The following is a 24,820-nucleotide window of genomic DNA, read 5'->3' as shown; positions in this document are numbered from 1 at the left end:
ATCAGTCTACTCCCTCATTAGCAACAAAGACCAAAATTGTTTTATTGGCATCTTGACACATATACAAATTAAATAATGATTTGACTTAAAAAATATTTCGCAAGATTTCAGCCAAAAATCTAAAAGATAAAACTCAGTTAGACAACACCATAATGTTTTAATGGCAATGACAAGACCATGAACTAATTACTTTTATAAAAATACATTTGTCCATATACATGGAATATATTACATTTGTCCATAAATTTGTCACCCATACAAAAAACCGTAATCATTGCAAGTTGGGGAAAAATAATACATTAACATGTTCTTCTTTAGTGAAAGAACCATGCCATGATAGACCTAAGAAAAATGATAACAACAACCCATTTGCATACAGGGGACCTATCTTGACGATGATCAATGATTTCTGTTGCAGTGGATGGTGATCCTATGTCATATTTGACATCTACGTCTGCACTTAACAATGCTCTGGACATTATATCACTAGACATATTTTGAATGTTTGCAAAGTAATCGATGGTAAAATATTGAAATTGACAACTCCAATTTATTACTTCCCTATAAAGGGGTTTTAAATTGTCCTTCCAAACCCGATAGATGCCTTTCATTTGATTACATATTTCCTCTGAGTTGGTGAAGACTTCAATATCATTGAAATCATGTTTTTTTCCCACTTTTAGCCCTTCAGTAAGGGCAATGTAGTATGTGTCATTGTTTGTTGTCCTTCCAGGAACTTCTCTCTTTCCATGGAGAACATGATATGTTTCCATATTGTGAAGGACAAATTTTAGAATTGCTCGACCTGGATTTGGAAAGCATGACACTTCAATGCATAAAATCCACTTTTGCAACATTTTTTACATTTACAAGACCTGGAAAATAAGATAACAATAAATTCATATTAGACAGGTAGTCACTTATCTATTTATTAATACTCAACATGTTTTTTAGTGATATATAACTGAAAAAATCAGTTATATATTCCTAATCTATTCCACTAACTGCTAATTCATCGAATAGTCATAAACCATTCCATTCTTCTTTCCTTTTAGGCCTTTCAAATATCAGTATAAGGAAAAACAACTTTAAAATTATCATAACGCGTATCTTGTTAGAAAATTATATATTACGGAGCAATGGAACACATAAAATATTGCAGAAATATAAACACAGAAAACGCACAAAACAAGAGAGACACAGATATACGTGGTTCACCCAGTTTGGGCTACGTCCACCCCGAACAGCCAGTCCTTCCTTTTTATTATCCAGCAAAATGAAGAGACACAACCTACAACAAATCCGCTGTAATATCCTCTGTTTTCTCTCACAGTCTCACCTCTTTGTTTCTCGCACACACACAATACACATCTATCTCACAGCCTCAAATACAATACCCTCATAAGAAGAGAGGGGTTGCCTTCCAGGGAAAAAAACCCTCAACTAAACATAAGTTCTATCGTCAGATCATCCGCCTAATGAACGGCCCAGATTGACTAGAAATTACTATACTTTTACAAGGCAATTTTACAGCTGTTTTTAGCTTCGGGGACGCTGCCCCCGAAACCCCCCGCCAGGGGGGGGCTCCCAAATGTCGCAGCCGCCCCCCCCCCCCTGGACCCCCCCTGCAGCGAACATTTTACGGGCGGCGTTGCCGCCCCCATTTCGAGCTGGGGTCCTATGTGGCGATACCTTTGAATATAGAAGATAATCAGGCTCCACACCCAACATATCTAACATCACAACAAAACAACTAGCATATCCAAGCAAGAAATGCACAACATTTGGGAACATTTTTGGTGGACACATCAAAGTGAAACAACCAGCCTCTCCAAGCAAGAACCACGAACCATCTGGGAACATTTTTGGCAAACAAATCGAAATGAAACAACCAACATTTCCAAGCAAAAGCCTCGTTGCATTTGGGAACAATTTTTGTCGATACATAAAAATGAAACAACCAACATCTCCAAGCAAGAAACATATAACAAGCTGGGAAGGGCATAGTCAAGAAAGCCTCCCCGGAAAAATATAATAGGAATTGGGTAAAAGCAAATAACAACAAACCACCACAGAAAAAGTTTGTAGTTTGGGAACATTTTTGTCAGATACATCAAATTGAAAGAGTCATTGACACCATCCCTAGGCCAGAGAGAAATATAAATCATGGAACAACAAAGAACAACAAATCTCAGAAGGATAGGCTTGGGATCTGGGAACATATTCTAGGGATGGGTCTTCCATGGAATGCTAAATCTGGCGAACAAGTTAGAAAGGTGGAATTAAAACAACTTGAAGTAGTAGATTCAGAATTTTCTATGCCTCCATTCACACCTTACATGGCCAAGCTACCTTAGCATAGAGGTCCCAAAGCATTTCTTTCACAATTGTTTCCTCGTTATGGTAACTATTGGGGGCCGAATTTGTCAAGTGGGAAGGACCGAGTTGGTCTTCTCTAGGACAAGAAACCAATTGATTGGTTGGACCATTGTTGTTATTGCCATGATATCGGTTATGATACACATGATCAAGTTGAGATGTTGAAAGCAAATATTGCTTTCCTTGAATGCTTGGAGAAAACTCAGATGAAGACAAAAGGAAATCCTCTCATTACCTGAAATATTTGGCAAATTCAAGGGAACAAGTTGAACTTGTTATAATGAAAGCATTTGGTAAAACTTCCTAGAAGGTTTCGGTAAGTTTGTCTCTTTGTAAGAACAAGGTGTATTCAAATGCTCTCAACAAGAGGAAATCTCTGGCACTTTCCAGTTTTTTTAGATACAAAGAATATTGAATGTGTTATACTACAAAAGGTTAGATGATATATGGATCGAGTGCATGGGGAATATGCAGAGTGTTTTGACATTAAAGTAAGTGGAAAAAGCATCAAGAATTGGAAAGAAACGCAAAGCAATAAATATCTTAAGGAGTGGCTTCTTCCCTAAGAGGTTCACGGGTATAAGTTGCAATATGATTTTGTGATTCAAAGCAATAGTTTAAATATAATAGTAAAGAATAATATTAGTACAGGTGTGTGTTGTAATGATGCAAAACTAAATTTTAATTTTAATCCTTGCTATCTCGATGCATCACATCCCTACTTCTGTGCATCCAAGGAACCTTATATGCAAGGTTACACATTTTGATCGTTTACAAGCTTGCAAAGCACACCAATCAACCCGAGGATATTAGACTTCAATATTACATATTGGACTATTTTCCCATATCATATAAAAGAAGATGTCTACAAAGATGAAAGGGCATTAGTGAGAATTAGAAACATTGTTTTACATTGGAAATGTGTATAAGGTCAAGGAGACTTAACTGTCACATCAAACAAATTAGACATAAAATACTACAACTGGACTACTCAATTAAAATCATGAATGAAGTCTCATACTACTTTACAAACAAATTACATTGATATGAGTTATCCATATTTGGTTGTTTTTGCAAAAATGATGCCTTTATTGACAAGATAAGTACATCATTCCCAACAACCCAGATTCTATATGAATGCAAAGTTCAAGACAGTCAGCAACAAAACCATTGTGTTAATAACAAAATATCAAAACAATATATGTTATCCAACTTTCTGCTGATATAAATATGCAATGGATCCATGAAATGACATGTCCTTGGAGTTTCAATCCCGCTCTAGCAAAAAATTGGTTGGTTTTTGTAAAAATCCATTACTAGTCTCAAAATGGTTTATTTGTAGCCTTTACAAACTTGTTTCTATTTTAACATTATTTCTAGTTTCCTTATCAGGTTGTTCTCAAAGGTTCTCCTTGCAAGGACATGATGGTTCATTAGGGATGAACATGTCACTTTGGGGAATTGAACACTGGTGAGGGAAACACCCTTCTTTCTCTCACCCAGAAAGCTCATATTGACTTGGTTTAGAAATCAAACCAAGATGAAATTGGGAAAATTATCTATCTTTCATGAAATTGGACAATGGCATGTGACCTCCGGCTTCACAGTCAACTACCATGATGGCTTCCACTAATCAAAGGTTCCCCTTGCAGAGGTGTGGTGTTCCACTAGGGATGGACCAACAAAAATTGGTGTGGGCAAGAACTGCAAAAAAGGCAACATAATCCAAATTCTCGTGTCAAGAAAAAAAATGGAAAAATATGCAAGCACATCTAAATGATCATATCCATTGATTTCCATATCAAACATTAGGATTACAGTAAAAAATTATATGGCATTTATGCTAGAATTTTCTATCGCAATTAGAAATCACAGATCTTTTCTATTTTCGTAATGTCTCCAATCCTTGTGAAGCTACTTTTACAGCAGTATGAGTGGGAGAAAATAAAGAGACATTAGCCTATTTAGACACCCATAGAGAGAATGACAAGTAGACTAAATGAACACAAAAATTATCACATAATCAGACTGACATAAACATTTCAACCTCCATATAAAACAAGAAACATAATGAAAGGGAGGGGTAGTTCTACACCACCATACATACTATCCATGCAATGAATTCACCTACAATTATCAAATAAAAATCTGATGCGTTCAAGTTAGAAGTGAAATTGGCAATTATCCAAACTTTGTGATTGAGAATAACTTCGCCAAAAACTGGACATATAAGGTTCAACGCTAACACTCAAATGTTCAAGTAAAGTCTATTGGTTGGCCCATTCAGTCATTTTTCCCAACTGACCTAGGAAGGTGACATTTTATTTCTTTAATGGTATATTGAAGTGGGTATATATAACAATTAATGCTTAATTGTGTGAACCTTGCATGGTTGGGATTGACTTTCAGTAAGGACTAGCCTTGGGAATGTCAATCCCCTATTACACTGAGCAATGAACCGTTCTGTAGCCCCTGTCATGAGTGGGGATCTATCCACATTTTATTTCTGTAATGGTATTTTGAATTGGGTTGGCTCTAGTTTAAGAATAAAATAGTGGGAGCTTCTCATAGTTATGTGAGATCCCATCCTTTTCATTAGATTAAAACCAATTGAGTGTGAAGCCAGAGGTCAGATGCCATTGTCCAATTTCTTGAAAGATCTGGGGTAGCATCAATTTCTTGGTTTGGATTGTTATTTCTGACTCAACTATCAACCCCAAGCTTAAATCCAGGAAGCCTAGTTTAGCATTGCAAACATGTTTCTTAGCATCCTAATTACTCTTGTTTATGCACACTACATAGGCAGGTTGTGATTTGATGAAAAATACGATAATTTTCCCAATTTCATCTTGGTTTGATTGTTGAATCTTGTAGTGGGCTGAATTGGAAGCCTAATAGATGTTTAAAACTAGCATCACAAGCTGTGAACAAAGTTCAAAGTAGGACCATAGGCACAAAAATCCCAACAGTGGTTATCTTGTATAATTACTATGACCTTCTGAGCACGAGATGCAAATGGTAGCAAGCCTAGTTAATGGCTATAACAAGAATGCCTCTGTTGGTTATGAGGATATAACTTAAGGACCTGCATTCAGTGGATCCTCTGCTGATAGACCACAAGCTCCATCCTAGAATCCTATTTATTGAAATAATTTATCATTTTGATCTTGGAGGTTCAAAGAGTAGTAGTGTTAGCCTTTGCATTTGTCTTAGAGTATCTATAGTTGTTTTGGTCACTCATGCCAATAAAAACAAAATCCAGTAATACTCAAGGATTAAAATAACAGTCTATTATATCAAATAAGATTCATGTTGTTTTTGGATGACAAGCTTTGTCCAGAAAAAAGAAAAAAAAACCTAAGCAACAGTATTCAAACCACAACCATTCAACAATTCCAAAGTTTCTTCCAAATTTGGGTGTATTTTACACGAAGTAACTTATTGTCATGTCTAAAAGTTTTTTTGATTTCTTCCTTTGTTAGGCCACATTTCCTGATGAGAAAATCACTTGCAACACCTCGCTATGGTGGAGTCGTGGACATTATTTCAGTTTGGTTATAGAAATTGGCGAATTTTATGGGGTGCTTTGCATAGAATGGAAGAGAAGGAAGCAGAGAAATCACAATTGAGGTAGAAATTTCCTTACCAGGAGAAATTGCGATCGTTGAGTCGTTCTGTTCTGAGAAAGCTCGATTTGCGCAGGGAGAATGATAATTCAAAAATTGGAGGAATCATAATTGTTGAGTCTGTTAGTGTCGGTATTGAAAGCCCTCCATCAGTGATCAAAGCTCTTTGCATTTGCATTAGTAGGTGTCTCATCAGTGTCAAATTTTGCATCCCGTTAGGCATGCCATAACCCTGATGGAGGAGCTGGTTTATTTATACCCCTCTTGGTTTTGCTGAATCAGGTCAATATCAGTCATTAAGCTCTTTCAAGCTTGTCCTGTTTTGTCTTGAGGTCAAAGGTCCTAGGTCTAGGGTTTTGGTCATTTATCTCTGCAAGGTCATGTCTTTGAAAGTCCTTGAGTGCCCAGCAAGCCAGAGGGAGGATTGTAAACATGTTTCTTTGAATATTTTCATCATGTACAGTTCATTTTTAACCTTGGATTTAAAAACTCTGTTTTTAAAGCCAAGGTCATGTTAAATTTTTGTAAAAAGAATGAAATTCCAAAAAATCTTCAAAAGGGCAGCAGTAACCCTGGTCTCCTTGCCAAAGTCCCTCAGATGATCTACCTGCAAAAAGAATCAAGTCAAAGCACTCAATGAGTCAAATTCAGGATAAAGGAAACCAAAAAATCAGTGTTTTAAAAGTGTCAAAAATAAACATTAGAAAGTGGGTTTGTAAATGAAATTTTTTCAAATGAGACTTATAAAAGCCCAAATTCCCTCCTTTCACTCTCATTGTGCATTCTAATGCTTGCAAGAGAGATAGAGAGAGTGATTGAGAGAAAGGAGCAAAATTGCAGCGATTTCGGGCAGTTGAGAGGGGCGCGACCCGTCGAGAGAGGTGCGCGACCTGTTGGGAGGTGCGCGACCCGTCCAGAGCGCTTCTGCAGTTCTGAAAATCAACGTGCGCGACCCGTTGGGAGGGGCGCGACCTGTTGGGAGGCCTGCGCGACCCGTTGAGCCGGCCTGCTACAAACTTCAAAAAATTTCCCTAATCTTCTTCCAAATCACCAAATTTGCTCGAGGTAGGTGCTATAAACATGGATTCATTGCTGTAATGAATGGTGGATGTCATGGGCATGCGTTTATGATCAAAATTTTGCAAGTGGAACTCTTTATATGGCTGCTATGTTCATGACCAAATTGTGCTAGGGTTTGTGTTGTTTCAAGTTACTTTTCCCTTTGGTTGGCTTCCCTTCCTTTCCCTATCACTTACACTCATATGTTCATCTCTCTTCCCATATTATTTTATAAATGAAATGCAAATTTTTCCCCATCCCTAGCCATTAAAAATGAAAACCCTACCCCTTTCCCAAAGCATCAAAAACAAAAAAAGAAAACCCTAATTCCCCACTACCATATGCTTATGCAAAATAACAAAAATTGTTGGTAAAATGTCAGCATGTTTTGTGCATGGTTTCCCTTTTTCCCTTATTGAACATGAATACATATATTCCCATGTTTACTTTCATGCATGTCTTTCCCTTATGCAATAATCTTTGCAAATGATTTTCCTATTACAAATATGTGTTCCTATATGCATATGATTTGAAAAATTTCCCTTAAAAATTCCCTGTAATATTTATATATTCCCATTCCTTATTAAAAGATCCCTCCCCTAACATTTCCCTCATGTTTTGTTCCCCTTGAAACAGCATAGATTTCAGCACTTTTTGCAGGCAGAGACAGCAGTTTTATTTGTCCACTTTGCTCCTAAACCATGTCAGAAACCGAAACTTATGAGCAAAGTGATGACCATTCATCATCTACAGAGGTTGAGGAACAGAGGAGGCCTCGTAAGGGTGGTAAGGGTGGACATCATAAGCGAGAGGAGCCCACCTCTCTGGCAGAATTACAGGCTTGCCCCATGGCAGTGACTTGTTTTCAGTATATGTCTTGTTATGATTTCTGTGAGAGAATTTCTCAGATTCAGCATCATAGAGAGTTGGCCCGCTTGTTTGTCTTACACCTCCATGATGGACATGTCACTCTGGCAGGGGTGAACTTCACATTGACACCGGAGGTGATCTCACAGGCTACAGGGATACCAAATGTGGGTGAGGTATGGCCTAAGCGCAGATTGCTAGATTTTGTTCACTTTGAGCCCTATGTCCAGCCACCATTCATGAGACTTTTGACAGGTGTTTTTCCATTCAGATTTCTCCAGAGCGAGTATGCTCCCATCATGAGGCTTATTATGCATTATTTTACCTGTGAGGGCAGATTTTCACAGGTGTACTCATATCACATTCGCCTTTTGATGCATTTCACCCGAGTGAGGATGATGAACATCCCGGTCTTCTTGTTTCATAACATTCAGAGGATGGTGCCCATGTTGCAGAAGAAGACCCCAGCCCAGCAGTACAGGAGCTTGTGTCATTATGGTTTGATTCAGCTCATAGTCTCACATCAGTTGACTCAGCAGGGCATCTCATGGGAGGAGTTCATCTCCCGTGAGTTTTTCACAGTGCCACCTCAGCCACACCATGAGGTCATTCATGAGGAGGGAGGACCATCTCAGCAGCCTGATGCTCCCGTCACCCGACATGTCAGCTCCACTCCTTTAGTCACTTATCAGAAAGGCCCAAGGGCCTTATTTGCAGCAGCTAGGCGAGTACTATCTCCACAGCAGGTTGAAGGGGTCTCGCCTTCATCTTCAGCTCAGCGAGTGTTATCTCCACATCAGGTGGAAGGGGCCTCGCTTTCTTCACCAGCACAGGTACTACAGAGGGGCAAAGAGCCCATGATTCATGAGGATCCAGTGATTGATCTTGAGGCTAGTTCTCCTAGCCAAGAGGCGAAGGAGATCATTCAGCATCTCAGGGCTAAAAATGATGTTTTACAGAGGAGACTTGAGGGCGCCCAATCGACTATTACTTACCTGGAGCAGTGGAACAAACAATTGGAGGAGGAGAAATCACTTGATGAGCTATGGAGGATTCGTAGCGACCGAGTCTTGAACCGTAGAAGACCCGGTGATCCATTGCCTGCTGACCGAGAGTCAATGCTCATTCATGAGAATGCCCACTTGGAGAGGCTATTGGCTAAGGCCAACCAAGAGAAACAGCTGCTGAGAAACATGAAGAATCACTATTGGGCAAGGATGCATGTATGCAAGGCCAAAATGAAAATGTTCCAAAGGAGGTTGTCCGAGGCTCTTAGGCGGAGGAAGAAAACCAATCCACTCCGTATCTTGGCTGAGGCATCCCTCAAAGATCATGGCACTCACTAGCATCAGCTACAACACAAATCCCAAAAAAATTTGAGAATTTTGGGTAATTTTGGCATTTTTTGGAAATTTACAGGTTTTGGCTCCTCAACGGGTCTCACCCCCGGTGAGACCCTTTGTCATCGTAGCTCCTTTTTGCAAAAACTCAGCATTTCTAGATTTTTCATGCAAATTTACATATGCCTATGAATGGACTTGAGTTTTTATGGGGTTTTGGGCCTCCAGAAGGTCAAAATACATGCAAAATTTGACTTTCTGCCCCTTTTTTGAGTTGCAGAAGCAGTCTTGGGAGAATTGAGTTTTGACTAGGCAAATGAACTCCAAATTCAAAAATTCTAGTTGGGTTGGAAATTAGACTCGCAGACCTTTCCAACGAGCTATCCTGCACCCAATTCTGACACCTGGAAGTGCCCCAAACAGAGCTCCAAAGTGCGCGACCCGTTGAGAAAAGGGGCGCGACCCGTTGAGGAAATTTTGCCAGATTTGACCAGTTCAGCCCAGAAATTGCAGATTTGACTCTTTTCGACTTTCTGAGGTTAATGATGGTCTTCATGGATGTAATTGTGACACTTTTTGGATACTTTTACTCTTGTTTAACATTTCTAGAAGATTTATTCATGTAAAGGGTAAAAATTGAATGTATGAACTGTTTTCCAAGTTTATAGAGGCAAGTTGTTTTGACTGCCTATTTTGTAGTGCTTAGTTTAGAAGTGGTTCAAACAGCTCCTAGGATAGTGAGCTCGACCCATAGAGGCAGGGAAAGAGGTTAGATCATCTATATTATGTACTTTCTTGCTCATTTTCATGGTTGGACTCTTGAGGGAGAAGCTATCATTGTATTATTTCACTTGTATCTCTGCAATTTTTGGCTAAGGAAGACAAGGGTTTTGCAGTCATCTTTGGGATTCTTGTGGACTCATGTGTTGATGGTGTGCTTCTTCATGTTCTTGTAAGCTTTGTTATGTGATTCATTTCCTTTCTTTACTGCTGCACATTAAACAAATGAAGTGTTAAAGTATGAATTCATGCTAGCCATGCTCTGCTTTTAAATTTGTTTAATTTCAATGTTTTCTACTGTCTAAAGGGAATTCAAAGTCATTTTTTGCTCTCTTTAGCTCCTCCTCTTTCATTCCTGATCATCCATCTCAGTTTAAGGCATCAATACGGTTTCCTACCTCGCCCCAAAGAACCCCCTGCAGAAACTGTGTCCAATCCCCACACTCAAAATTGCAATTCCTCAATCTGCCACCAAAAACCCAAAAAACCCCAAATCAACCTTTTAAATCAGTTTACTAGCCTAATATCAGTGTTACCTTGTTGGTCATCTCATCCCATTGAAGATCTACTGAGATTGACCGGAGAGAGCCTTCTCCTGCCCCGTAGGGCTAGCTACGAGGCTGAATGGTTTGATGTAGCCTTGAGGTTTACCTTTCTCAGCCTGAGGTGAAATTTCAAGCGCTAAAAGAGTCATTCTATTCTGAAAAAGCTAGTTTTGCACAGGGAGAATGGTAATTCGAAAATTGGAGGAATCGCGATTGTTGAGTCGCTTTGTTTTGAGAAATCTTGTTTTTCACGAGGAGAATGGTAATTCAAAAATTTCGAATGGAGGAATGCCCAATTTTTTGACTTCACCCACCCGCCACCTTTGCCTTAACTCGACTAGCATGGACAGTCACATCAGACTCCCATCGAATCGCCAGAGAATTCGAACAGATGTCGATGAGTGGAGTCGGAAATTTTTTCAGCTGGCGAACAAATCCTGGCAATTCCTCCACCTGATAGACTACTCCAAAAACAACCCAAAAAGGCAAGAAGTGTTTTCAAAACAATAATTCCTAATAAAAACTATTTTGAAAAGTAAATTGAAAATGATGCGCTGAACAAAATCAAAGTACATAGGACAGTGGGAAATTCACCTAACGAACCGTTAATGTAAATTTTGGGACTTGAAAAACCATGTGACCATAACATTTGAACTCTAGGCCTCACAACATAGAATTTATGCAAAAAGGATGTTGACACCAAATCATCAAGATTGGGTGAACATAGTGTAAATAAATAAATAAGTAATATGAACAGGCATTGGGAGATGAAGTGAACAGCCTCTCCCTCATGTATATAATGAAGATCAGCCTAAAGGAATGTGATATACAAATCAATTTTGCTTTGAGGAGTTACTGACTAGCCTAACATGGTATCAGAGCCACCTCCCAAATGAGTTGTAACTCCCTTCTGCCATCTGTCCACTGCCCCTGTGGAGTCTATCTATTGCCCCCTCCATAGTCGCTGTTGCAAATCTCTGACAGTATATGCACCCTCTGCACTCCCTAGGTTTTTCATAATTGTCCTCTCTGCACTCTTCAGGCTCTCTGCCATAATCACTGTTGGCACGGTTTTCCTAAATACGTTTCCTTACCCACTTCCATCTCTCAGTTTTCCAGAAGAGGAGCATTGAATCTCTACATCTCTGTGCGTTTAAACTCCTGGTCGGTTTCTCCATGCATTGAGTTTTGAAGGTCGTTTCTCTTGCATCTTGAGCGTTGGTCCGTTGGTCGAATCATTGCTCTTGCATCTTGAATGCACATGGTATGCGTTGAATATTGAACTGTTTTGAATGTTGTTCATGGCATATGTTAAATGCATATGAAATTTGATTTGAGCCATGCATATGAAAGTTAAATGCGTTGAAAGTTGATGGAAAGTTGATTTGAGCCATGCGTTGAATGAAGCGTTGTCTTATGATATGCGTTGAGGCCTAACATGCGTTCAAGACCGTAGCAACAATTGGGTTGATATACTAGCTACGTTTAAATTGAAAGTTGCATTATTCATTGCATTGAATTTAAGTTGTGAGTGCTACATGAAGGACCACTATATGCTTGGTATTAGAACGTTGTTGGTATCACGCTGCTGGAATGTTGTTGGTGTCAGAACGCTATAGGAACCCTGATATATACCTCTATTGTATGCGTTGTATAGTTTTTTATATATTTATGGTATATTTAGGCTGCCATATATATATACACAATCACTCACCATATATTTCGGCTGTCTCACCCATATATATTCTAAACTTTAACGCTATCCAGATGAATGCTAATTGACATTTGAATTTGCTATCCCGTCATATCAGAATTATTTTCTTCCCATTAAGAGTAAAAGTTTTGCAGCAGAAGTTTTTTTTGTTACAATATGCATTCAATCATATCCATCATGGGAATAGTTCTCACTGGCAAAGAGAAATATCCTGAATGGTCTTGGATGATAAAACACACGCTCATTTTCAATGAGTTGTGGAAAGGAGTGTGTGTTGGAGATGGAGACAAAGAGCCGAAATAGCCTACCTCAGACAAAGAGCTCGTCATTTGGTAAAACAAGAATAGCAAAGCTTATGCATTAATCACAACATCTGTAAATGAATAGGTGAGTCGCCATATTTCGCCATTTTCAACTGTTTTTGAAGCCTTACAAAAGCTTAAAGAACTCTATGACTCACATTTTGCACTTGAAGTTATTCAACTCATGATTAAACTCTTCACTCTTCAACTGCAAAATAATGATCTTCTTGCTCTTGCATCTGAAGTAAAGTCTATAATGCATGATACCAAATCCACTAAGGTTGAATTGGATATTCCTCTTATCTCTTTTCTCAAGGCACTTTATCCTACTTACTCCAATTATCTTGAGTCACTGCAAGCAAATGGAATTTCAAGGATATCACCTTTGACTCTCTTGTGAAAAAGTTTGCTGAAAGAGAGAAAGCTTTTGGAAAGAAGACAACCCCTGAATCTTTTGAAGAGGTTGTGTGCCTTGCTCATAAAGAAAGGCATCCTGCTCAAGATTCTTCAAGAGGAAGAGGTGGTCGAAGAGGAAGAGGAAGATATTTTAGAGGCAGGGGGGCAGACACTCTCAAGGAGAAAAGGCATATTTGCACTGCATATCCTGCAAAAGAAATGGATCACATGATGCCTCTACATGCAAGTTACCATGGGAAAAAATTGAGCAGCAAAGAAACCAACAAAAAGATAAAATTGATGATACAGACAAAGGTAAAGCACCTGAATCCGCTCACTATGTTGTGGCACAATGTAATATTGGAGTAAATGAATATTTATTTAATGCTTCACTTGCTTCTTGGAAAAATGATTGGTTGCTTGATTCAAGAGCAACCTCCCACATGACTCATAGAAAATATTTTTTTGAAGAATTTACTGACAATGTTGATGCAGCAGTATACTTTGCAAACCAATAAAAAATCAAGCCATCAGGGCTTGGCACAATCAGGCTTAAATTGCCTGGTCTTCCAGACTTTCTTCTGCATCATGTTCTATATCTCCCATAGCTCAAGAGAAACTTGTTGTCCTTGGTCCACATCTGCCAGCAAGGTCACTCCATTCATATGTTTGATGGCAAGCTTGAGGTAAGAAAAGCATCTGACCACTCACTTGTCATGAGGGGAATAGAAGAAGAAAGGTTTCTCAAGCTGCAAGGTACCTCTGCTTGTGCACAACATTTCTCATACAATTCTCATCATGAAGAAGGTACACTTCCATCAAGTTTATTATGGCATGCTACACTTGGACATTTGAACTATGACAGCCTCTATTTGTTGAAGAAAAATGGTGTTGCTGGTTTGCCTACAATTCTTAGTAAATTTAAGTAATGTGATGCTTGCATTCTAGGAAAGCATAGCAAATAGCCTTTTCATGATTCACATTCAAGAACACAAAGAAAACTTGAACTCATTCATTCAGATTTATGTGGTCCTATGCCTGTTCCTTCTTCAAATGGAAACACATATATGATGACATTTATTGATGACTACACCAGAATGTGTTGGGTTTATTTATTGAAGAACAAATCTGATGCTTTTCAAACATTTAAGAACTCTCATAAATGGATTGAAAATGTTGCGCAATCTCATATTTGGGTATATTTGCACTGATAATGGAAAAGAATACACATCAAATCAATTTGAAAACTATCTTTGCCAACATGGGATCAAACATCAAACAATTGTACCTTATAATCCCCAACATAATGGTGTTGCTAAAAGAATAAATAAGAAAATCTTAAATATGGTACGATCCATGCTCTTCTTCAAAAATGTAAATATAATGTTTTGGGCTAATGTTGTTCTATGTGTTGCATATATAAAGAATAGATGTCCATCTAGTGCTATCAAAAACAAAACTCGATATGGAATGTGGTATGGACTTGTTCCTTCGGTAAAGCATCTCAGGGTCTTTGGTTCCACCTGTTATGCCTTGATACCAAGGTACATAGAAACAAACTTGGTGCTAGAAGTTGTAAATGTATCTTCCTGGGGTATTCAAACACCTCCAAAGCATATCATCTCTATGAGGAAGTAAATAAAAAGTTTGTTGTATCTAGAGATGTAATTTTTCTTGAATCATCCAAAACTAACAATGTTGTTGAGTGGCAACTTGATCGCTTGGATAGATTCACAAAAGCAAAATCATTTCAAGAATTTGATAATCAGATTCCACATCTTGAAGGGGGGATTCCTATACTAGAATCTTCTTCTAAAGAAAACTCTCCCCTACATGAAACTCCAACAACGGATGATGCTTTAAGCGATTTGATTGATAGAATTGGGAGACTCAATCTTGATTCAGTCCCAACTCAATCAATGGAGCAGCCTGGACCATCTGAGAAAGGTCCCCCAAAGTGGCTGACAAAGACACTTGAAAGTGTTCATCTTGATGAGGTTGGAAAGACAAGAACTAGAAATTTAAACCGGCAAAATGGAGGTGATATAGATGACTCTAATTCACCTGTTGATATGGATTTTTCTTATGATTGAGAATTGAACCTGTCTACAGATTTTGAACCAAATTCCTTCAAAAAAGATACTTCTCATGATGAATGGAAAGAAGCGATGCAAAAGGAGTATGATGCCCTCATAAAGAACAGCACTTGGAAGCTGGTTGATACTCCATTAGGAACCAAACCAATTGGCTACAAGTGGGTCTACAAGAACAAGTATAAAGTTGATGGCTCACTTGACAAGCACAAAGCTAGGCTTGCGGCAAAAGGTTTTTCACAGAAGAAAGGGGTCGACTATGAGGAGACTTTTGCCCCCACAACAAAATGGGCTACCATTCAGACACTCTTTGCCCTAGCAGCTTAGAACAGTTGGGAAGTCCATCAAATGGATGTAAAAACCGCTTTCTTGAATGGAGATCTAAAAGAGAATGTTTTTATGTCCCAGCCTAAAGGATTTGTTTTGAAAGGACATGAACATAAAGTATGCAAACTGGTGAAGTCCTTGTATGGCCTCAAACAAGTACCATGAGCCTAGTATGAAAAACTAACTGAGCATCTTCTGAAACTCAATTTCAAACATTATGATCTTGATGATGCAACTTTATTTGTCAAGAAAGTTGGAAAAACAATTGTATATCTTGTGGTATATGTGGATGGTATTTTAATGACAGGGAACAATGAAAGCTACATTGCATCAATAAAGAAGGAATTGGGGAAAAGTTTTGAAATGACTAATTTGGGCCATGTTCATTACTATCTTGGTATTAAAGTAACCCAACATCCGAAGTCCATATTTCTTTCTCAAAATAAATACATTGGAGATCTGTTGAACAAGTTTGGCATGAAAAAATTCAATCCTCTTACTACTCCAATGGAACAAAACTTAAAGCTCACATCTATTGAAGGAAAAGAATTTGAGGATGCAACAAAGTATAGACAGCTTGTAGGAAGTCTCAACTACCTAACTACTACCAAACCAGACATTTCATTTGATGTTGGAATCCTCTCCAGATTTATGCAAAAGCCTTGTGAGGGACATTGGTCTGCTGTAAAAAAATTTCTAAGGTACTTGAAGGGAACTCAAGACTTTGGAATCAAGTATACACAGGTGGATGACTTTAGCTTGATTGGATACTCTGATTCAGACTTCGATGGAGACAAAGAAACTAGGGTATCTACTTCAGGATATGTTATGAGTCTTGGATCAGGAGTTGTCTCCTGGAGATCACACAAACAATCAGTTCCAGCAGATTCCACAATAGAAGTAGAATATGTGGCAGCAGCTAAAGCAACAAAAGAAATTGTGTGGCTTAGGAAAATTCTTGAAGATTTGTAGCTAAAACAAGTACAATCAACTCCACTCATGATTGACAATACCTCTACAATAAAGTTTACCAAGAACCCAAAGTTCCATGATCGAACGAAGCACATCAATACTAAATATCATCTGATTCGACATCATGTTGAGGCCAAAACAATCCATCTTCGTCATTGTTCCACTAATGAGAAAATTGCATACATCTTCACCAAAGCGCTTGGAAGAGAAAAGCTTGAACAATTCAAAATGATGCTTGGATTCACCAACATCCCTTCAGATTAAGGGGGGGAATGTTGACACCTAATCATTAGGATTGGATGAACATAATGTAAATAAATAAATAAGTAATATGAATAGTCATCAGGAGATGAAGTGAACAATTTCACCCTCATGTATATAATGAAGATAAACCTGAAGGAATATGATATACAAATCAATTTTTCTTTGAGGAGTTACTGCCTAGCCTGACAAAGAATTTCTCTCCATTAATGGTAAAACATCAAAATCTGAACTTTTGAAAGTTTCAGAAGTGATATCGGGGTCAAGCAAGGTTGCCCACTATCTCCTACCCTTTTTGGTTTATATATCGACAAGCTTAATGAGTGGTCAAATTATCAAGGGGGTGATGGTATCTATTTGGGCAAGTTTGTTATAAGGCTTATTTTGTATGCATATGACCTTATTCTGATTGCTAAATCGGCTCTTGGTTTGTAAGAGCACTTACTATCCCTTGAGCATTTTTGTATAAGTGTGGGGATGAGAGTCAATATCAGCAAAACAAAAGTAGTGGTTTTCTCTATGAAAAGTAAACATAACCAACATAAGTTCTACTTTGACAGCAACATTCTGGAAGAAGTTGCGATTACAAATATCGTGGAATTGACTTCAAAAAAAATATAAGATGGCATGGCTATAGAAAGAAAAGAACTTTGGGGGGTCGGAAAGCATTTTATGCTTTTCAAAATAGGTGTAGAGAGGCAGAGTTATGGTACTGGAAAACCACTCAAACTCTTTTTGGGTTTATAGTGATTCCATTGATTCTCTATGATTGTGAACTGTGGGCCAACAGTACATCCAACATGCAGTGGAGACAAATTGAGAAAATTCAGAAGCGTTTGATTACAAACAAATTCAAGATTAGAAGTGCAGTTCCTTATGCTATCTTGTTAAGTGAAACGGGGAGTCCTCTTATTGAAGAAATTGCTATGGTACGTGTCATAAAGTATTTAAAAAAAATTGAGCAAATGGAAGAGGGTAGATGGCCTAAGGTTGTCTTTAATGACATATTGTGCAAGAGAAAAATTACTTGGATGCAGCAAAATAACAAATGGTTTAGTAAATGGGGTATTTTCTTGAACGCGTGTCCCATAAACAATAAAGAGATAAAAGCTCTTGCTATGGAAAATTTCCACAAGCGTACTTGGGATAAGGAACTAAGAAGAAAGAACAAATACTATATTGAAGTGTTTAATCCCACTCATAGTCGTCAACCAAAAGCATACATGGAGGCTAATATCTCTTGGAGAGCCAAAATTCTTATTTCTCAGTTAATGACTAATTCTCATCAACTCCGTTGTGAAACATGGCGCTAGAAAAGGCCAAAATAAGTGTGCGAGGAAAGAGTATGCATTTTTTGTTCTTCTAGAAAAGTGGAAACAGAAAAACATTTCATTTTAGAATGTGAGGCCTTCAAAGACAACAGAGAGAATTATGTAGATATGTTGGCAGCTAGCTCTTGGGATAATCTATTTAGCGAGGGGTTTTTCGAGACACTGGGAGAATTTATTTTGAAGCTTCACAAAAAAAGGGCGGAATGCATCAAACAGACAAAAAAGAAATCTATCCCATAGGCTATCTTTAGCCTCGTGAACGTTAAAATGATTTTTTTCTTTCTTTCTTTCTTTCCCACGTTGGTTCAACAAAGCTTGTAAGAGTTTTGTTGGTCGATAATGGCCACAACGCTATCAGTTCGAACAATCTTTGGCCCGATAGTTTAATCTATGGAGCACATCCATGCCATGTCTACCTTCATCAATCTCTTCTCCTCACGCCTGGGTCGAAGTCCAGCAAAATTATTAATAGCATTTTATTCAACTCTCAATGTCCCCATTTCACTACCTCCCTCGTTTGAAAGCACACCATTAGCGAGCTTCCTTCTCAATGAATGTGTTTTCTCTCTTGATGAGGCAAGCAACATTTGCAGGAGAAAACTGAATTTACTTGCTTAAAAATCATATGATAATTCGCGACAAACCCTACATTTCCTTCAGAGATAAGGGTTTTAATGAAATCAGTGTTTGTAAAGCCTTTTCCATGTGCACCATCATGTTACGGTCCAATTTTGAGGGCATTGTCAAGCTCAAGGTTGATTCCTGGAAAGGATCGACCTCAATGGTCAGAAATTGCTCCAATTCCTCAATAAAAGCTCTTGTTGTTTTACATAAAATGCTAGCCGCACCTGAAGGTTTCTTTGCTTCAGTTTGTTCTTGATCTCTAGCAGTCATGGTTTCTAGCCTAGAATCTGATTAAATTGCTGGAACGAACCCATATTTTCATTAAATTGCCGGAAAATTTATTTTCTAGCCATAACCGAACCACATATATCATATTAAAAAAACCTAGGGTTTTATCATCGTCTAAAAAAATATTGATGGGACTTGTTAAAGATGTTGAGGGGATGGGTGTTAAGAAGGGGTCTAAGGCGTTTGCTCGCACTTTTCTTCAGTTAAGTAAGCTAAACAGACACTATTAAGGTGAAGTTCGGAAATTTGAGAGAATTAGGGTTTACGCAGGAGGAAGTTGGGATTCACATTAAGAGGTTTCCTTAGGTTCTGGGGTCGTCCAAGGATAAACTGCGGAAGAATCTCAAGTTTCCTTTTGAGGAATGGAAGCTTCCTCGAAATGTTATTTTTGGTAATCTGGTGGCTCTGCGTTTTAGCATGGAGAAGAGACTGAAGCCGAGGCTCAATGCTTTGAGGACCTTCATGATTATGAACAAGTCTTCAGAGAAAGCTATGAGCTATCCTCCAAATCATTATATCATCATGTTAAATGAGACTTTTCATCAAAAGGTGGTGATCAAGCTACCAATGGTGGCATAGGAGAGTGATGAAAACCCGTTGTAAGGGCTGGGTTAGATTGGGTATTCAGGCTGACTGAAGTTCAACTGAAGTATGCTCAGTGATTTTGAACCAGAGAATTTGTGATAATTTGCTGCATCAATGATGGCCATTCAAAGCTTCTATTTTTCCCTTAGGTATGGCATCCATGGAGATGCACATAATTACAGATAAAGAGAAACTACATCATGCTATGTACTAAAGTCAGGACAGTGAAGAACGATGTCATTTTGAAGATGATTGTACTGCCACAACATTGATGGTTTATTGTCAGGTATTTCAAATATATTCACATTTCTTTCATTTGCTTTTGTGGATTGTATATATTGATTACGGATGAAAAAGAGATTGTACGGGCAACAAGGAGACTAGATCTTTTTGTTAGGGTGGGTAGCAACGTTCAAAATTGAACTCTTCCTAACCCTTTCTTAGGCTCATGGTCCTTCCTAGAAGGGCTAAAAAAAAATTACACTTCGAAAAAGATTTAAAATATCAAAATCACTGGTCAATTACAAAGGTTAGATTAAATTTTTATATTTCAAAAGAAGGGAAATATTTTTAATAACATGTCAATACTTTTTTAAGTTTACGATAATTTTGAGTTTGTACTAATGCACAAATCACTCTGACTAGTGATAGTTTCGTAGAAGAAACCACTCAAAGTCCAAATGACCTCATACAATTTAATAGTTATGTCATGATTTGGGGACATTTCCCTAAGGCCCCCAACTTACGCCAACATGATGCAACTTGCAACAATAAGAAATGCAACAGTCATGGTACTATTACACCTAGCACAGGGCGGCAGAGCACATTGAATAACCATTCAACAACTATGAATGTGCTCTCGCTCCTCCATGATTATCCTTGAGTGCTCTTTCCCTACATCCATTTTTTCCATTTTCATTTGAATTGCAACCCATCATCCACAAAAGGAAAGTTATTGTTCGACGCTAGACTATAAGGTATTTTTCATTATCCTCCTCATATCTTCATTAACATTTGGTTTTTCATTCAATGGATTCTTTAATGCAACACTCCTTGAAGTAATGGCAACCTTCGTGGTCACACAATGTATCCTAGGCACCATAGAATCCACAACCCAAAAAATCAACATTGTGGCTAGATACCCTGAATGCAACTGCTTGCCGTCCTTCCATTCCAGGCATGGGTGGTCTAATTGTTTTCTACATTGTTAATGGTGCAAATTTTTATTGTCATAATTATATGAATCTACCAACTCTGAAAATAATATCTATCTTATATCAAGAGTATTGGACTCCACAACTATAACACTCTCATTCAAACTCACTCTTACTATTCTTCGTTTCTTAAATCCATACATATTTCTTGTCTAAGTACCATTTTTCATGAAGTGTTTGTTCTCTATCATAAAGCTACAAGTTTCCTTGAATGTTACAAAACATAGTTCATCAAATCAATGAATAACCTATCAAGAAATCTATAGTCAAATCCTATGGCATCTTGCTAAGGTTGAATCTTTTCTATCTCAATCTTGCTAAGGGCTTTTTTTATTTATGTATTATTCTATTTTTTTATTTATTTAATGGTGTAAATCTTGAAAAATGTCTCTTATTGGTCATCCTAAGAAGGATAAAATGCAACAATCAATTGTTGAATCATTTGGTCTTAGACAACATTCTAATCAACCCTGTAATATTCAAAAAGAATTTGATCCTCATCTACATGAATATGATGAATCAAATAGTGTAGAGCTTGTTGAAATAGAAAACCCATCAAAAAAACACAAAATAATATTCAAATCTAAATGGAATAGAAGGTTTCCATGGGCTTATGTTTTAAAACATTTAATGGTAATGAAAGGATAAAATGTTCTTAACGTGTTAAATTTAAAAGTGAGACTCCATTTTCAAAAAAGGGAACTACCACTCTTCAAGTTAGTTGTATAAGTGGCCATGCAAAATCAAAAGCTCAATTTTTGTTTTACAACTTTTGGAGGGAAAAATCGATTGAAGCAATATTCCAATCACTGAACATGTAGAACTAATGGTAAATGTTGGGAAGGAGAAAAATTATATCAATGATTGAAAACATGTATTTTGTTGCTATACATGATTTATCTTTAGAAATGTATAAGTCAATATGTGACTTGAATCGGTATAAATGCACTCCACGCATGCTTCTAACAAACGAATTTTTTGCATACACACATACCACACCAAGAAAATATTTTCTTCGAGTTGCTAAAGAGGTGTATTGGAACAATCTAAAAGAGAATATTTTACATAGGTCATTTTACTCAATTTCAGTTGATGAAAGCACCGGTCAAATTATGGAACACCAATTGATTGTTTATATTACATATTTGATGAATGGAGCAAGAGGTCAATGTTTAACAAAGTTTATGTTTTTACTTCAAATAAAGGATGGAATAGCTCAATGTATGTATGATCTAGTGAGAACTCTTTTAGCATAAATGGATTTATATTTGATGAAGTTTGTTGGTTTTGGTTTAGATGGTGCATCTTCCATGAGCGATATTCATGAAGGTTTATCTCCTAAACTTCACATGATCCTAATTTATTAGTTATCCATTGCATAGCTCATAGGGAAGCATTAACAATCAATGAGGCTTCATCTCATTTTTTAGACTTGCAATATATTAACAAATTTGAAACAAAGTTTATTCATGGCTTGGAAAATCAACTAAAGGACATGATGTATACATTTCAAATCACTAAGTTAGTGGTCTTACAAATTCATCAAATTAGGCAGCTCTCAAGAGGAAATGTCATGGAAATACTTGTTAAACTCATGCATTATTTGTTAGGATTGGGAGTTAGGGGAGAAAAAAATGTATGAGTTGGCAACAATATTTCAAGTGTAAATCTTCATCCATATACTTCCAGACATGCTCGTTGAATTAAATAAGTTGAATCAAAATTTCGAAGAGGATCATGTTGATATTACATATATTGACACTACTTTAGATGTTTCTATTAGCATGCTTCGTAAACAATTTTTGGAAAGCATTTTTGGTGTAGATGCAATGCATATGTCTTGTTTTTTAGTTAAAGCATAAAGAGGAACCCTTGAATTTGTAGATAGCATAGGTATGGTACATTTACATCCATTGAGGTTCAAAATTTTTCCAAAGATGAAAATATTTGGGGCTACTATATGATTGTATTCTTTTGGGAAAATGTTTTATTGTAAAGGTGATTAAATCTTTAGATAGGAGATTCATAGATTTACATGTATCTAATGTGACTAAGTTTTTCACTTCTTAACATTATCATGAAGAAGTGAATGATATAGAGTGTCCAACAAAAATATAGTTGAAATGTTTATGTGAAAAAATTTAGCGTTGGGGAATCATCTATTGTCGACACTGCTAGATGTTTGGGTGAAATGAATGAATTTATTTGTGTTATTTGTAAATCATGCCCTAAAAAGCATATGTATGGCATGAGACCTATGTGGAGATGAACATGAATGGTTTGAATACTTTCCATATTTGATGCAATTATGGCAAGCTATTCTTCTTATCCCAAAAACCACATCAGTGTATGAAAGAGGCTTCTGAAAATTAAACAGGATAAAAAATGATGATAGATAAAGACTTTCATTGGAGACATTAGATATGTTAATGTTTCTATCTCTAAGTGCACATCATGCTCTAAATGAGGTAGATTGGAATGCCACTTATAATGTATGGAAATAAATGAAAACTAGAAATCCATTTCCATTGGGAAAATATATTTATATTTTCAATCATGTAAGTCCAAATACTTTTTAAGATCATTGAATGAATAGAAGAAACATATGTTTACCTTTTTTTAATGGAATTTGAGATTTTTTTTTGTTTATTTACTAGTTATATTGAGATTTTATAGTGTTTTATTGAAGCTACTCTTTAAATTTTAAAGATTTTAAAGATTTAGAATGGCACTATTTCATTATGGAATTTTTTTGAGGGGTTTATTTAATATATGCTTTTCAGTAGAAGTGAATTTTTTTTTTAATCTTTCATCCTTGAAGGGTTAGATGAATATATGCATTTCCAAATGAAATTAAGAGCAAACCTTCAAATTCGATCACTGGTGGGTAGGTAGGCAAAGGAGCCCTGTTCTGGCAGCCAGGCAAGCACTATTTTTGGTCTCTGTAGTGGATAACTATCACCCTATTGTATGATTATTGGTTAACATGGCCATTGCTAACCTATCATCTCATGGGTCATTGTTCGTATGTTTTCTATAAACTTTCTTGTTAAAGCTAGGCAAGCACTATTTTTGGTCTCTGTAGTGGATAACTATCACCCTATTGTATGATTATTGGTTAACATGGCCATTGCTAATCTATCATCTCATGGGTCATTGTTAGTATGTTTTCTATAAACTTTCTTGTTAAAGCGAGTAATCTAACCAACAAAGGTTTTGGATCATTGATTTTTAACATCTTGTTACAGCGAGTAAATTTTAATGGAAGTCCATTGGCAAGTGTCTCACTTGTTATATTATGGTTTTAGTTTATGATTCATATTCTTTTATATGAATAAATCTCATGAAAATTTTTAAGAAATAAGGGCTATATAGTAGCTAGTATCTGTAGCTTAGCTTAAATATGGTTTAATTAAACTAAAAAATAATGAAGATAGATTTCCTCACAAAAATAAAATAACTAATAAAACATTATATTGTTGAATGCTATCACCAAAAATGAAGAAATGTGATTAACTGATATTGTTTATATTAACATAGATACACTTTAATATATATGTTTATTTTAATATATATTTATATGTTTTATTTTTATTAATATATATAATTTTTTATAATTAAATATATTAAAATATGTTTTTAATATAAAAATAGGTCATCTTAAATTGAAAATATGGAGAAAATATATATATATATATATATATATATATATATATATATATATATATATATATATATATATATAATAGAAAAAAAAAATCAAAATCAAAAAGTTAAATAAAAATGAAATAAAACAGAAAACAGAAAATTAGTAACTCATACAAATGGAAGTTATTAAAGAGTCTATAATAAGAGTTCAAGATTTACAAAAAAAAAGAATTTAAATAATAATAAAAATAACAAAAATTGAATTCCCAATGTTAAATTATGGATAAACGACATAAATTGCAATAGATATAATAAAAATGAGTGACATATTATATCTATTTCTTTCGATCATATGAATAAATCTCATGAATTTTTTTAAGAAATAAGAATGAATGACATATTCTTTCGGTTGTAAAAGTGATATGAGGATTAATATTTTTTCAATTAAAAGTCATATGATGTTTAATAT

The 24,820-nt window shown here is 36.5% G+C and overlaps 2 pseudogenes; both read left to right on the top strand.

Annotated features, from left to right (window-relative positions):
- Window positions 1–1,749: 1,749 nt before the first annotated feature.
- On the top strand, window positions 1,750–2,618 carry LOC149194407 (uncharacterized; annotated as a pseudogene).
- A 15,764-nt stretch (window positions 2,619–18,382) lies between these two features.
- LOC149194406 (uncharacterized) lies at window positions 18,383–19,483 on the top strand (annotated as a pseudogene).
- The last annotated feature ends 5,337 nt before the right edge of the window (window positions 19,484–24,820 follow it).

Source organism: Pinus tabuliformis, chromosome 2_2 (assembly GCF_031772625.1).
Source record: "Pinus tabuliformis cultivar Carrire ecotype Pingquan chromosome 2_2, CPIR1, whole genome shotgun sequence".
Lineage (NCBI taxonomy): Eukaryota > Viridiplantae > Streptophyta > Pinopsida > Pinales > Pinaceae > Pinus > Pinus tabuliformis.
This window is presented reverse-complemented; position numbering and strand designations above follow the sequence as displayed.